At 44.7% G+C, this 16,717-nt stretch overlaps 1 pseudogene across 1 annotated transcript in view; it reads left to right on the top strand.

The window, feature by feature from the left end:
• The window catches only part of LOC311137556 (low-density lipoprotein receptor-related protein 8-like), a 31,118-nt pseudogene extending 15,394 nt beyond the window's left edge, over positions 1-15,724 (top strand). The window contains exon 11 of the transcript in view: positions 15,599-15,724. The product of the transcript in view is annotated as a low-density lipoprotein receptor-related protein 8-like (transcript). The remainder of the gene's footprint in view (positions 1-15,598) is intronic.
• The last annotated feature ends 993 nt before the right edge of the window (positions 15,725-16,717 follow it).

Below are 16,717 nucleotides of genomic sequence, written 5' to 3'. Positions count from 1 at the left end.
ACTTCGTCAGTATACTACTGTGTTTACTGGAGTGAACAGGCCGTCCACTTCGTCAGTATACTACTGTGTTTACTGGAGTGAACAGGCCGTCCACTTCGTCAGTATACTACTGTGTTTACTGGAGTGAACAGGCCGTCCACTTCGTCAGTATACTACTGTGTTTACTGGAGTGAACAGGCCGTCCACTTCGTCAGTATACTACTGTGTTTACTGGAGTGAACAGGCCATCCACTTCGTCAGACCTATTCTCTGGAGCAGGTTCACCAAACCTCGTCCAGTATATGCTACAGTGCCTTCAGTAAGTATTCACACCCCTTGAATTTTTCAACATTTTGTTGTTACTGCCTGAATTTAAAATAGATTAAATTCAGATGTTGTCACTGGTCTACACAAAATACCCCATAATGTCAAAATTTCAAAAACATTTGACAAATTAATTAAAAATGAAAAGCTGAAGTGTTTTGAGTCAATAAGTATTCAACCACTTTGTTGTGGCAAGCCTAAATAAGTTCAGGAGTAAAAATGTGCTTAAAAAGTCACATAAGTTACATGGACTCACTGTTTGCAATAATAGTGTTTAACATGGTTTTTGAATGACTACCTCATCTCTGTACCCCACACATACAATTATCTGTAAGGTCCCTCAGTCCAGCAGTGAATTTCAAACACTGATTCAACCACAAAGACCAGAGGAGGTTTTCCACTGCCTCGCAAAGAAGGACACCTATTGGTAGATGGTTAAAAATAGAAAAGCAGACATTGAATATCCCTTTGAGCATGGTGAAGTTATTCATTACGCTTTGGCTGGTGTATCAATACACCAGTGATCCAAGATGGCGTAGCAGTGCGGTCGTGTTCTCTGTTGTGTGTTCGTGTAAATAGCCTGTTTTTTGTATTTTACGTATGTATTTCCCTATCACACTTTTCATCCTTCTACTAAATATACTTTCCTGCAACCCGCCTCACTCAATGTGGAACGGATTCTATTATTTACTCACCTTTATCTAGAATCTCCAGTTGAAACTAGCTAGCCAGCTAACTAGATACTTGCTATTAGCCACCGTTAGCGGTTTTCACCCAGAACATCGGATTTTCTGCCGGAATAACTGAATCACTGGACATTAACACCGGATCGCAACTAGCTAGCCGCAACCGAATGGATGTTGCTGTAGGCTAATCACCACTGCCCCCGAAGCAAGCACCAGTTCGCATTGAGCTAGCCTCGAGCCAGGCCCATATCCCGGCTATCTTCCTCTTTGTCTACCGGACGGGAGTAGCCAGCTAACTAGCTACTTGCTATTAGCCATTGTTAGCGGTTTTTCTCCATTGTCCGTGGCCTGCACTACCTACCAGCCAGCTCTAGCCTGGACTATTATCGGCCTGTCTGCACAGCGCGTTATCGACCCAGAACATATCGGATTTTCTGCCGGAATCACTAACTCACTGAACCTTTAACACCGGATCATCGCAACTAGCTAGCTGCAACCAAATGGATGTTGTTGTTGGCTAATCAGCCTTGAGCTAGCCTGGAGTCAGGCACATCTCCCGGCTATCTACCTCTGTCAACCGGGCGGGACCTCCTAGAGTTGACACGGAGCCCCGCCGATCCATCACGACTGGTTTGCTGACTTAATCGTCTGTGGTTTCAACAGGCTTCCCGTTGCGATGACCACGAAGATCCATCTGCTAGCCCCAGCCCGCTAGCACACGCAAACAACAGCCGTGCTTCCTGCTCGCTGTGCTGTAGCACCAATTCGAACTGCTCTCGGACTCACATATTGCTGTTCACTGGACCTTATGATCACTCAGCTGCACAGCTGATGCCTGTTGGACTGTTCCTTTACACGGTACCCTGTCCTGTTTATCTGTTTAGCCTCAGCCCAAACTTTCATCGCCATTATCAGTTGTTGTCTTAGCTCTCTCTAATAACACCTGTGATTGCTTTATGCCTCTCTCCCATGTCAATATGCCTTGCCTATTGCTGTTCCAGCTAGTTCTTATTATACAATTTCACTGTAGAACCCCAAGTCCCTCTCAAATAGCTCCTTTGTTCCACCCCCCATACACGCCGAGACCGGCTCAATCGGTGCCTCCAGTGATGCTCTCTCTTTCATTGTTACCCAACGCTTAGGTTTACCTCCACTGTACTCATATCCTTCCATATCCTTGTATGTACATAATGCCCTGAATCTATTCTACAACGCCCGGAAATCTGCCCCCTTTATTCTCTGTACCCAACGCACTAGAAGACCAGTTCTTAAAGCCTTTAGCCGTATCCTTATCCTAGTCCTCCTCTGTTCCTCTGGTGATGTAGAGGCTAACCCAGGCCCTGCAGCCCCCAGTATCACTCCTACTCCCCAGGAGCTATCATTTGTTGACTTCTGTAACCGTAAAAGCTTTGGTTTTCTGCACGTTAACATCAGAAGCCTCCTTCCTAAATTTGAGTTATTCACTGCGTTCGCACACTCCGCCAACCCTGATGTTCTAGCAGTGTCTGAATCCTGGCTTAGGAAGGCCACCAAAAATTCAGAAATGTCCATCCCCAACTACAACATTTTCCGTCTAGATAGAACTGCCAAAGGGGGTGGAGTTAGCCTGCAGAGCTCTATCATACTATCCAGGTCTGTGCCCAAACAGTTTGAGCTCCTACTTCTAAAAATCCACCTTTCCAGAAATAAGTCTCTCACTGTTGCCACTTGCTACAGACCCCCCTTAGCCCCCAGCTGTGCCCTGGACACCATATGTGAACCGATTGCCCCCCATCTATCCTCAGAGTTCGTACTGCTTGGTGACCTAAACTGGGATATGCTTAACACCCCGGCCATCCTACAATCCAAACTAGATGCCCTCAATCTCACACAAATTATCAAGGAACCTACCAGGTACAACCCTAAATCCGTAAACATGGGCACCCTCATAGATATCATCCTGACTAACTTACCCTCTAAATACACCTCCGCTGTCTTCAACCAGGATCTCAGCGATCACTGCCTTATTGCCTGCGTCCGTAACGGGTCCGCGGTCAAACGACCACCCCTCATCACTGTCAAACGCGCCCTAAAACACTTTAGCGAGCAGACCTTCCTAATTGACCTGGCCCAGGTATCCTGGATGGATATCGATCTCATTCCGTCAGTAGAGGATGCCTGGTTGTTCTTTAAAAGTGCTTTCCTCTCCATCTTAAATAAGCATGCCCCATTCAAAAAAATCAGAACTAAGAACAGATATAGCCCCTGGTTCTCCTCAGACTTGACTGCCCTTGACCAGTACAAAAACATCCTGTGGTGTACTGCATTAGCATCGAATAGCCCCCGCGATATGCAACCTTTCAGGGAAGTTAGGAACCAATATACACAAGCATTTAGGAAAGCAAAGGCTAGCTTTTTCAAACATAAATGTGCATCCTGTAGCACTAACTCCCAAAAAGTTTTGGCACACTATAAAGTTCATGGAGAATAAGAGCACCTCCTCCCAGCTGCCCACTGCACTGAGGCTAGGAAACACTATCACCACCGATAAATCTACAATAATCGAGAATTTCAACAAGCATTTTGCTACGGCTGGCCACGCTTTCCACCTGGTTACCACTACCCCGGCCACCACCTCTGCACCCTCCGCTGCAACTTGCCCATGCCTAATGTTTTGTACACTGTGCATGTTGCTTTTTTGCTTATGAAGCGCTTTGAGATTTTTATATTGAAAGGCACTATAATTTACTTTATTATTATTGTGTATACAACATCCATTATCACAATTGGGTCTTGTTCGTGAGGTTAGCAACAACAGCAAAAACATGAGCCGTACAAAACATTTTCCATTTAGTATATTTAATGCGATTACTTGATTGCAGAATTGTTCTTTTTGCTTTTTTATATAGTCGTTTCTCACCCACTTCCAGACCCAGCGCTGTCTGATACAACCAATGCTGGAATCCTTTCACTTATAGGTGGGTTTTGTACTATATTTAGCAATGATTCCATCATATTTAGATCTCTTATGGTGTGTGTGTGTGTATATATATATCTGATTAATATAATCTCTAGTAAAGTTCCACAGATGATATATACAGTGGGGAGAACAAGTATTTGATACACTGTCGATTTTGCAGGTTTTCCTACTTACAAAGCATGTAGAGGTCTGTCATTTTTATCATGTGTACACTTCAACTTTGAGAGACGGAATCTAAAACAAAAATCCAGAAAATCACATTGTATGATTTTTAAGTAATTAATTTGCATTTTATTGCATGACATAAGTATTTGATCACCTACCAACCAATAAGAATTCCGGCTCTCACAGACCTGTTAGTTTTTCTTTAAGAAGCCCTCCTGTTCTCCACTCATTACCTGTATTAACTGCACCTGTTTGACCTCGTTACCTGTATAAAAGACACCTGTCCACACACTCAATCAAATAGACTCCAACCTCTCCACAATGGCCAAGACCAGAGAGCTGTGTAAGGACATCAGGGATAAAATTGTAGACCTGCACAAGGCTGGGATGGGCTACAGGACAATAGGCAAGCAGCTTGGTGAGAAGGCAACAACTGTTGGCGCAATTATTAGAAAATGGAAGAAGTTCAAGATGACGGTCAATCACCCTCGGTCTGGGGCTCCATGCAAGATCTCACCTCGTGGGGCATCAATGATCATGAGGAAGGTGAGGGATCAGCCCAGAACTACACAGCAGGACCTGGTCAATGACCTGAAGAGAGCTGGGACCACAGTCTCAAAGAAAACCATTAGTAACACAGTATGCCGTCATGGATTAAAATCCTGCAGCGCACGCAAGGTCCCCCTGCTCAAGCCAGCGCATGTCCAGGCCCGTCTGAAGTTTGCCAATGGCCATCTGGATGATCCAGAGGAGGAATGGGAGAAGGTCATGTGGTCTGATGAAACAAAAATAGAGCTTTTTGGTCTAAACTCCACTCGCCGTGTTTGGAGGAAGAAGAAGGATGAGTACAACCCCAAGAACACCATCCCAACCGTGCAGCATGGAGGTGGAAACATCATTCTTTGGGGATGCTTTTCTGCAAAGGGGACAGGACGACTGCACCGTATTGAGGGGAGGATGGATGGGGCCATGTATCCCGAGATCTTGGCCAACAACCTCCTTCCCTCAGTAAGAGCATTGAAGATGCGTCGTGGCTGGGTCTTCCAGCATGACAACGACCCGAAACACACAGCCAGGACAACTAAGGAGTGGGTCCGTAAGAAGCATCTCAAGGTCCTGGAGTGGCCTAGCCAGTCTCCAGACCTGAACCCAATAGAAAATCTTTGGAGGGAGCTGAAAGTCCGTATTGCCCAGCGACAGCCCCGAAACCTGAAGGATCTGGAGAAGGTCTGTATGGAGGAGTGGGCCAAAATCCCTGCTGCAGTGTGTGCAAACCTGGTCAAGACCTACAGGAAATGTATGATCTCTGTAATTGCAAACAAAGGTTTCTGTACCAAATATTAAGTTCTGCTTTTCTGATGTATCAAATACTTATGTCATGCAATAAAATGCAAATTAATTACTTAAAAATCATACAATGTGATTTTCTGGATTTTTGTTTTAGATTCCGTCTCTCACAGTTGAAGTGTACCTATGATACAAATTACAGACCTCTACATGCTTTGTAAGTAGGAAAACCTGCAAAATCGACAGTGTATCAAATACTTGTTCTCCCCACTGTGTGTGTGTGTGTGTGTGTGTGTGTGTGTGTGTGTGTGTGTATATCATCTGTGGAACTGTACTAGAGATGATAATCAGATGTAAGGAAAGATTCAAATGATATTTGATATGTGTCAGTGCTTATGGTTTATATAGAAACAGCAGCTGTTTATATGCAAAAAAAAACTGTAACCCTTTATTTTAAAGTACACATAATGGCCACTTATTTGTAGTTTATAAGTGTCTATATAAGTATCTAATACTGCATTTGATGTGTTATTAGGTGTGCCCCTTTCTGTCCAATGTGGTCGTTTCTGGACAACATTTCTGCAGATAAGAACCCTTTATATGGAACACATCGTTATGCAGATGTGCATAATATGCTGCGGTAGACAAGATGGCGTACTGACTACACAGCGGTAAAAATCACCTCAAGATAAAAACAGAATATTCAATATCAGTAAGTTAGACTAAATATTAGCACTTCATATATTCGAGGGTAATAACATTCAATCTGGATAATAACACAACAAATTATAAGGATAGAGAAATGTATCGACAAATATTACAACAACACGCAACACCCAAACATGACGGAAGATAAACGAGGAGAATCAATCTCCAAGAGAAAACGTGACTTGTCGACTGATAGATGATTTATGCTTCTCACCACTGGGACTAGTAAGTGTGGAAAGCGACCTGTTGAAGTCAATAAATGACAAACCGGGCATACTAGAGTTGGTCAGTAATGATGTATGTATCGAGTTATATTTTTTTGGTGAGGGAGGCCCTGCTCTCTCCTTTCCCAGATGTTTAGTTCATTTCATTCCGATCTCCTCTGCATTATTGTAGCCATCTGCTACAGCCTGTCAACTATGCCTCTGCCTATCCCTGTTCTCTCCTCTCCGCACAGGCTACACAAACGCCTCACACCGCGTGGCTGCTGCCTCTCTAACCTGGTGGTCCCTGCACGCACCACACACCTGGAGTTCCAGGTCTCAGGCAGCCTCTGGAACTGCCGTTCTGCTGCCAACAAGGCTGACTTCATCCCAGCCTATGCTACCCTCCAGTCCCTCGACTTCCTGGCGCTGACGGAAACATGGATTACCACTGAAAACACTGCTACTCCTACTGCTCTCTCCTCGTCTGACCATGTGTTCTCGCATACCCCGAGAGCATCTGGTCAGAGGGGTGGTGGCACAGGAATCCTCATCTCTCCCAAGTGGTCATTCTCAATTTTTCCCCTAACCCATCTGTCTATCTCCTCATTTGAATTCCACGCTGTCACAGTCACTAGCCCATTTAAGCTTAATATCCTTGTCATCTATCGCCCTCCAGGTTCCCTTGGAGAGTTCATCAATGAGCTTGACGCCTTGATAAGTTCCTTTCCTGAGGATGGCTCACCCTTCACAGTTTTGGGGGATTTCAACCTCCCTACGTCTACATTTGACTCATTTCTCTCTGCCTCCTTCTTTCCACTCCTCTCCTCTTTTGACCTCACCCTCTCACCGTCCCCCCTACTCACAAGGCAGGCAATACGCTTGACTTCATCTTTACTAGATGTTGCTCTTCTACTAATCTCACTGCAACTCCCCTCCATGTCTCCGACCACTACTTTGTATCCTTTTCTCTCTCGCTCTCCTCCAACACTACTCACTCTGCCCCTACACAGATGGTAACGCGCCGCCGCAACCTTCGCTCTCTCTCTCCCACTACTCTCTCCTCTTCCATCCTATCATCTCTTCCCTCTGCTCAATCCTTCTCCCTCCAATCTCCTGATTCTGCCTCCTCAACCCTCCTCTCCTCCCTTTCTGCATCCTTTGACTCCCTGTGTCCCCTATCCTCCCGGCCGGCTCGGTCCTCCCCTCCAGCTCCGTGGCTTGATGACTCATTGCGAGCTCACAGAACAGAGCTCCGGGCAGCTGAGCGGAAATGGAAGAAAACTAAACTCCCTGCCGACCTGGCATCTTTTCACTCCCTCCTCTCTACATTTTCTTCATCTGTTTCTGCTGCTAAGGCCACTTTCTACCACTCTAAATTCCAAGCATCTGCCTCTAACCCTAGGAAGCTCTTTGCCACATTCTCCTCACTGCTGAATCCTCCCCCCCCCCCCCCCCCCTCCCTCTCTGTGGATGACTTCGTCAACCACTTTGAAAAGAAGGTTGACGACATCCGATCCTCGTTTGTTATGTCTAATGACACTGCTGGTCCTGCTCACACTGCCCTACCCTATGCTTTGACTTCTTTCTCCCCTCTCTCTCCAGATAAAATCTTGCGACTAGTGACTGCAGGCCGCCCAACAACCTGCCCGCTTGACCCCATCCCCTCCTCTCTTCTCCAGACCATCTCCGGTGACCTTCTCCCCTACCTCACCTCGCTGATCAACTCATCCTTGACCGCTGGCTATGTCCCTTCCGTCTTCAAGAGAGCGAGAGTTGCTCCCCTTCTCAAAAAACCAACACTCGATCCCACTGATGTCAACAACTACAGACCAGTATCCCTTCTTTCTTTTCTTTCCAAAACTATTGAGCGTGCCGTCTTTAGCCAACTCTCTTGCTATCTCTCTCAGAATGACCTTCTTGATCCAAACCAGTCAGGTTTCAGGACTGGTCATTCAACTGAGACTGCTCTTCTCTGTGTCACGGAGGCTCTCCGCACTGCTAAAGCTAACTCTCTCTCCTCTGCTCTTGTCCTTCTAGACCTGTCTGCTGCCTTTGATACTGTGAACCATCAAATCCTCCTCTCCACCCTCTCCGAGCTGGGCATCTCCGGCGCGGCTCACTCCTGGATTGCGTCCTACCTGACCGGTCGCTCCTACCAAGTGGCGTGGCGAGAAGCTGTCTCCGCACCACGTGCTCTCACCACTGGTGTCCCCCAGGGCTCAGTTCTAGGCCCTCTCCTTTTCTCCCTATACACCAAGTCACTTGGCTCTGTCATATCCTCACATGGCCTCTCCTATCATTGCTACGCTGACGATACACAACTAATCTTCTCCTTTCCCCCTTCTGATAACCAGGTGGCGAATCGCATCTCTGCATGTCTGGCAGACATATCAGTATGGATGACCACCTCAAGCTGAACCCTGGCAAGACGGAGCTGCTCTTCCTCCCGGGGAAGGACTGCCCGTTCCATGATCTCGCCATCACGGTTGACAACTCCGTTGTGTCCTCCTCCCAGAGTGCGAAGAGCCTTGACGTGACCCTGGACAACACCCTGTCGTTCTCCGCTAACATCAAGGCGGTGACCCGATCCTGCAGGTTCATGCTCTACAACATTCGGAGAGTACGACCCTGCCTTACACAGGAAGCGGCACAGGTCCTAATCCAGGCACTTGTCATCTCCCGTCTGGATTACTGCAACTCGCTGTTGGCTGGGCTCCCTGCCTGTGCCATTAAACCCCTACAACTCATCCAGAATGCCGCAGCCCGTCTGGTGTTCAACCTTCCCAAGTTCTCTCACGTCACCCCCCTCCTCCGCACACTCCACTGGCTTCCAGTTGAAGCTCGCATCCGTTACAAGACCATGGTGCTTGCCTATGGAGCAGTGAGGGGAACGGCACCTCCGTACCTTCAGGCTCTGATCAGTCCCTACACCCAAACGAGGGCATTGCGTTCATCCACATCTGGCCTGCTGGCTCCCCTTCCTCTGCGGAAGCATAGTTCCCGCTCAGCCCAGTCAAAACTGTTCGCTGCTCTGGCACCCCAATGGTGGAACAAGCTCCCTCACGACGCCAGGACAGCGGAGTCACTCACCACCTTTGAAACCCCACCTCTTTAAGGAATACCTGGGATAGGATAAAGTAATCCTTCTACCCCCCCCCCCCCCCCCCCCCCCCCTCCATGCAGATCTGCTCTAGAGCAGTGATGTTTTTGGGCTGTCGCTGGGCAACACAGACTTTCAACTCCCTCCAAAGATTTTCTATGGGGTTGAGATCTGGAGACTGGCTAGGCCACTCCAGGACCTTGAAATGCTTCACGATACATGGCCCCATTCATTCTTTCCTTTACACGGATCAGTCGTCCTGGTCCCTTTGCAGAAAAACAGCCCCAAAGCATGATGTTTCCACCCCTATGCTTCACAGTAGGTATGGTGTTCTTTGGATGCAACTCAGCATTCTTTGTCCTCCAAACACAACGAGTTGAGTTTTTACCAAAAAGTTCTATTTTGGTTTCATCTGACCATATGACATTCTCCCAATCCTCTTCTGGATCATCCAAATGCACTCTAGCAAACTTCAGACGGGCCTGGACATGTACTGGCTTAAGCAGGGGGACACGTCTTGCACTGCAGGATTTGAGTCCCTGGCGGCGTAGTGTGTTACTGATGGTAGGCTTTGTTATTTTGGTCCCAGCTCTCTGCAGGTCATTCACTAGGTCCCCCCGTGTGGTTCTGGGATTTTTGCTCACCGTTCTTGTGATCATTTTGACCCCACGGGGTGAGATCTTGCGTGGAGCCCCAGATTGAGGGAGATTATCAGTGGTCTTGTAAGTCTTTCATTTCCTAATAATTGCTCCCACAGTTGATTTCTTCAAACCAAGCTGCTTACCTATTGCAGATTCAGTCTTCCCAGCCTGGTGCAGGTCTACAATTTTGTTTCTGGTGTCCTTTGACAGCTCTTTGGTCTTGGCCATAGTGGAGTTTGGAGTGTGACTGTTTGAGGTTGTGGACAGGTGTCTTTTATACTGATAACAAGTTCAAACAGGTGCCATTAATACAGGTAACGAGTGGAGGACAGAGGAGCCTCTTAAAGAAGAAGTTACAGGTCTGTGAGAGCCAGAAATCTTGCTTGTTTGTAGGTGACCAAATACTTATTTTCCACCATAATTTGCAAATAAATTAATTAAAAATCCTACAATGTGATTTTCTGGATATTTTTTTCTCAATTTGTCCGTCATAGTTGACGTGTACCTATGATGAAAATTACAGGCCTCATCTTTTTAAGTGGGAGAACTTGCACAATTGGTGGCTGACTAAATACTTTTTTCCCCCACTGTGTGTGTGTGTGTATGTGTGTGTATATATATATATATATATATACACACACACACACACACACACACACACACATTTGCAGTGGTCTCTTAATTTTTTCCACAGCTGTATCTTAAATCAGCATCTCTACATGTATGACAGCCATTCCATTCCAGTGTCTGTTGAATTCCAACACAGGCACACCTCATTCTACTGAATTAGGTACTGATTAGGTGATCACCTTAACCAAATCTTATTTAACGAGGAAAAGTATAAAAACCACTGCTGTGGTCATCACTATCCTCTTGCAATAGGACCAGCTGGATGGCAAAAACAGTGCTAATAGTACCTCAAAAGTAATATTAATCAAAAAATAACTACTGACCATGCCAAAAGAGTTGAAAAGGAAAGTTTTGAGTGAGGAAAAGAAGGGTTCAATTCTGGCTTTAATGGCAGAGGGATACAATGAGCGTCAGGTTGCTTCCATCCTTAAAATTTCAAATACGGCGGTTCATAAGAACAAGGCCAAGCAGCAGACATTGGGGACAACAAAGCTACAGACCGGCAGAGGGCAAAAACGACTCTACTGACCAGAATGACCGCCAACTCATTCGAATGTCACTCAACAACCATAGGATGACATCAAGTGACCTACAAAAAGAATGGCAAACAGCAGCTGGGGTGAAGTGCACGGCGAGGACTGTTCGAAACAGGCTCCTAGGGGCAGGGCTGAAGTCGTGCAAAGCTAGAAAAAAGCCCTTCATCAATGAGAAGCACAGAAGAGCCAGGCTGAGGTTTGCAAAAGACCATAAGGATTGGACCGTAGAGGACTGGAGTAAGGTTATGATGTTGTGTATATATTAATGTACATTTCACATGTATATATTTAGTGCATTCGGAAAGTATTCAGACCCTTCCCTTTTTCCATATTTTGTTACGTTGAAGCCTTATTCTAAAATTGATTAAAGTACACACAATACCCCATAATGACAGTGAAAACAGGTTTTTTGACATTTTTGCTAATGTATTACCTTTATTAACTCTTTATTAACTCTTAACCTTTATTAACCTTATGTACTCCTGAATGGCGCAGTGGTCTAAGGCACTGCATCGCAGTGCTAACTGTGCCACTAGAGATCCTGGTTCGAATCCAGGCTCTGTCGCAGCCGGCCGCGACCGGGAGACTCATGGGGCGGCGCACAATTGGCCCAGTGTCGTCCAGGGTAGGGGAGGGAATGGCCGGCAGGGATGTAGCTCAGTTGATAGAGCATGGCGTTTGCAACGCCAGGGTTGTGGGTTCGATTCCCACGGGGGGCCAGTATAAAAAAAAAAATTTATTCACTAACTGTAAGTCGCTCTGGATAAGAGCGTCTGCTAAATGACGTAAATGTAAATGTCATCTTCTCTGATGTGTCCAATTTTCAGCTTTGCCCAACACCTGGTCATCTAATGGTTAGACGGAGACCTGGAGAGGCCTACAAGCCACAGTGCCTCGCACCACTGTGAAATTTGGTGGAGGATCGGTGATGATCTGAGGGTGCTTTAGCAAGGCTGGAATGGGGCAGATTTGTCTTTGTGAAGGACGCATGAATCAAGCCACGTACAAAAACAGTTGCTCTGACATTGTTCCCCAGCTCTGAGGATTGGTTTTTCCAGCAGGATAATGCGCCATGCCACACAGCCAGGTCAATCAAGGTGTGGATGGAGGACCACCAGATCAAGACCCTGTCATGGCCAGCCCAATCTCCAGACCTGAACCCCATTGAAAACTTCTGGAACGTGATCAAGAGGAATATGGATGTTCACAAGCCATCAAACAAAGCCGAGCTGCTTGAATTTTTGCGCCAGGAGTGGCATAAAGTCACCCAACATCAATGTGAAAGACTGGTGGAGAGCATGCCAAGACGCATGAAAGCTGTGATTGAAAATCAGGGTTATTCCACCAAATATTGATTTCTAAACTCTTCCTAAGTTAAAACATTAGTATTGTGTTGTTTTAAAAATGTGTTGTTGTTTTTGCATTATTTGAGGTCTGATAACACTACATCTTTTTTGTTATTTTGACCAGTTGTCATTTTCTGCAAATAAATGCTCTAAATTACAATTTATTTTGGGGGAATTTGGGAGAGATGTTGTCAGTAGTTTAGAGAATAAAACAAAAATGTTATTTTTACCCAAACATATACCTGTAAATAGTAAAACCAGAGAAACTGATAATATTGCGGTGGTCTCTTAATTTTATGTATGTATGTATGTATGTGGAAAAAAACATATGGGGGATTGGAAGTGATGCAGACAATTACATTGATGGAAGTTACAATCTAACTGAAATATTAAAGCTGATCTACCCCCTAAAAAAAATTATAATATGCTGTGACCCTAATTAAAACGTTTTAATAACTCAATATAACAAAAACGTAGCTAAGTTGTAACATTTGAAACGTAAAAAAATAAATACAAAATGTTTTGCATTGCATGGATCACAGGTGCGGTTGAATGCAGCATTGCTGTATGGTGCACTCAATGTCTTGTAGGCCTAGTTGAGTAGCCAGCCTAGCCTACTGCTCAAATGTTGCCTACATCTTTTGCTTGCTGTGACTTGTAGTGCAGCGCATCGCGGGCCAAAATGAATTGATAATCCAAATTATTGCGCTGCCAGATAGAAATGTCACGGCCTGGATTCGGCCCATGGTCCTTGTTTGACACGTGCCTTAGTTCCACATTGAGACATGTAATAAAGAGCAATTTACACACCGAACAAAAATATAAAATCAACATGTAAAGTGTTTGTCCCATATTTCATAAGCTGAAATAAAATAACCCTGAAATGTTCCATATGCACAAAAAGCTTATTTCTCACAAATTGTGAACACATTTGTTTACATCCCTGTTAGTGAGCATTTCTCCTTTGCCAAGATAATCCATCCACCTGACAGGTGTGACAAATCAAGAAGCTGATTAAATAGCATGATCATTACACAGGTGCACCTTGTGCTGGGGACAATAAAAGGCCACAGTTTTGTCACACAACAATGTCACAGATGTTTTGAGGGAGCGTGCAATTGGCATTCTGACTGCAGAAATGTCCACCAGAGCTGTTGCCAGAGAATTTACTGTTAATTTCTCTACCATAAACCATTTTAGAGAATTTGACAGTACGTCCAACCGGCCTCACAACCGCAGACCACGTGTATGGCGTCATCTGGACAAACGGTTTGCTGATGTCAATGTTGTGAACAGAGTGCCCCGTGGTGGCGGTGGGGTTATGGTATGGGCAGACATCAGCTACGGACAACAAACACAATTGTATTTTATCAATGACAATTTGAATGCACAGAGATACTGTGACGAGATCCTGAGGCCCATTGTCGTGCCATTCATCCACCCCAATCACCTCATTTTTCAGTATAATAATGCATGCCCCATGTCGCATGGATATGTACACAATTCCTGGAAGCTGAAAATGTCCCGGTTCTTCCATGGCCTGCATACTCATCCGACATGTCACCCATTGAGCATGTTTGGGATGCTCTAGATCGACATGTACGACAGCGTGTTCCAGTTACCGCCAATATCCAGCAACTTCACACAGCCATTAAAGAGTGGGACAACATTCCACAGGCCACAACAGCCTGATCAACACTATGCAAAGGAGATGTGGCACTGCATGAGGCAAATAGTGGTCACACCAGATACTGACAGGTTTTCTGATCCATGCTCCTACTTTTATTTTTTAAAGTTATCTGTGACCAATAGGTGCATATCTGTATTCCCAGTCATGTGAAATCCATAGATTAGGGCCTAATGCATTTATTTTAATTGACTGATTTCCTTATATGAACTGTAACTCAATAAAATCTTTGAAATTGTTGCATGTTGCGTTTTTATGTTTTTGTTCAGTATAAATAATGTATTTATTAAGGATTGGCCAGTAACGCATGATTTTGAGTAAGAACACAATTAAGGCCTAATATATCGAGAGCTTTGGATTATAATGTTCTATCTGCATTTTGGTCAACATGTTGTTATTGACATTGCCTTGTTCTGTTCAGTTTTCTCTACCAATATAGTGCTCAAAATACCCCAGTTCATATTCCTAAGGTCAAAAGAATACAATATAAAAATCGTTGACACTATTCAAACCAATGAGAGTTTCTGAACTTTAAAGCCAATTATCTCTGAATCATGTTTTTGCAGATATAACCTTTAAGTCCAAAGCTCTCGATGGCTAATAAGACCTACTTAATACGTATTAACTTAGTTATTTACACAAAAATGTAAACTATAAATTAGTGGCTAGTATGTGTACCTTTAAAAAAATAAAAATACAAATGTTACCTCAACCTAAACTAACTGCTCTATGTTCTGCTCAGTGGTCCTGAGTGTGCTGTTGGTGGGGGTGGCGTTGTGGTGGTGGAGGGAGGCGTTCAAGCCCTCCAGGACACTCACCTTCCAAGATTTCTCCCTGATCGAGTCCCAAGATCCACTCATACCGGGGCCTTGAGACTTGTCCTGTCAAGGTAAGCCCTGCCGATGAACAGGATGAGTCAGTGGGCTTGTTCACCACAGTATGAAGGGGGGACAATTTCCTCAGTGAAGCGTCTAATATGAGTAATTTTTAGTTTAACTTTAATCAATGTAGCAAGTGAAGGAATTTTAATACAATTTGTTACTTGACATTATGAGCAATGTCTATTCAGTTTTAATGGAATTTAATCGAGTTGAGTTTCAACTCCTATTTAAGGGATTCCTGGTAAAACCAATATAGATCTCAATGGGAATGAATAATAAATGAAATCCTTTGATAAAATTGGATTTCCTTTTAATGAATAAAGGATGAATTAAATTCATGTAATTGACTCCAAGGACCCTGGTGTCTCATAACCGTGCCTCACCTGATAGACTGCCCTCTGTTAAAAGGCTTAAGTGGTGAATGTGATCTCTATGCTTAGTATGCTGCCATCTCCTCCCTCAGGACACTCTGCTAAAGCTGGACTTGGACTGCAACGGAGTGTCCAAAGTCACTTGCGTAAGAGAGACCGGTGTCCAGCAGTGCTCCCGCTTGACTGTGGCTCTCCACTTCAGTTTTAATGAAGGCTAGAAAATGACTTGAACAATTGACTTGAAAATGTTTTGTCCAAATCATTGATTTTCCTAACTTGACTGTAATTTAATTAGAATTCACCCTAGCTTTGGTGGTCCTCATGCATATCAGTGATTAGCTACAGATGGACAACTCAGCCTTTGTCCAGCCTATGTGGGGTACTGTGTCCCTCATGCATTCACTTGAATTGTGACATGATCTCAATTTCCTTTTGCACTCAATGTCCAAAGTAAGTCTTGTCATTTATTTATTTATTATATTTAGACCGTGTGTGTATATATATCTATCCAAACATGTGTATATACATAATTGATTCACATATAATTTATCACTCCCCATTTGATACAGTACAGTGAGGGGAAAAAAGTATTTGATCCCCTGCTGATTTTGTACATTTGCCCACTGACAAAGAAATGATCAGTCTATTAGAATAGTGAGAGACAGAATAACAACAAAAAAATCCAGAAAAACACATGTCAAAAATGTTATAAATTGATTTGCATTTTAATGAGGGAAATATGTATTTGACCCCGCAAAACATGACTTAGTACTTGGTGGCAAAACCCTTGTTGGTAATCACAGAGGTCAGACGTTTCTTGTAGTTGGCCACCAGGTTTGCACACATCTCAGGAGGGATTTTGTCCCACTCCTCTTTGCTGATCTTCTCCAAGTCATTAAGGTTTCGAGGCTGACGTTTGGCAACTCGAACCTTCAGCTCCCTCCACAGATTTTCTATGGGATTATGGTCTGGAGACTGGCTAGGCCACTCCAGGACCTTAATGTGCTTCTTCTTGAGCCACTCCTTTGTTGCCTTGGCCGTGTGTTTTGGGTCATTGTCATGCTGGAATACCCATCCATGACCCATTTTCAATGCCTTGGCTGAGGGAAGGAGGTTCTCACCCAAGATTTGACGGTACATGGCCCTGTCCATTGTCCCTTTGATGCGGTGAAGTTGTCCTGTCCCCTTAGCAGAAAAACACCCCCAAAGCA

The sequence above is a fragment of the Coregonus lavaretus genome, assembly GCF_964263955.1.
Source record: "Coregonus lavaretus genome assembly, chromosome: 11".
NCBI lineage: Eukaryota > Metazoa > Chordata > Actinopteri > Salmoniformes > Salmonidae > Coregonus > Coregonus lavaretus.
The sequence above is the reverse complement of the archived record's forward strand: the minus strand, read 5'-3'. Positions and strand labels throughout refer to the sequence as shown.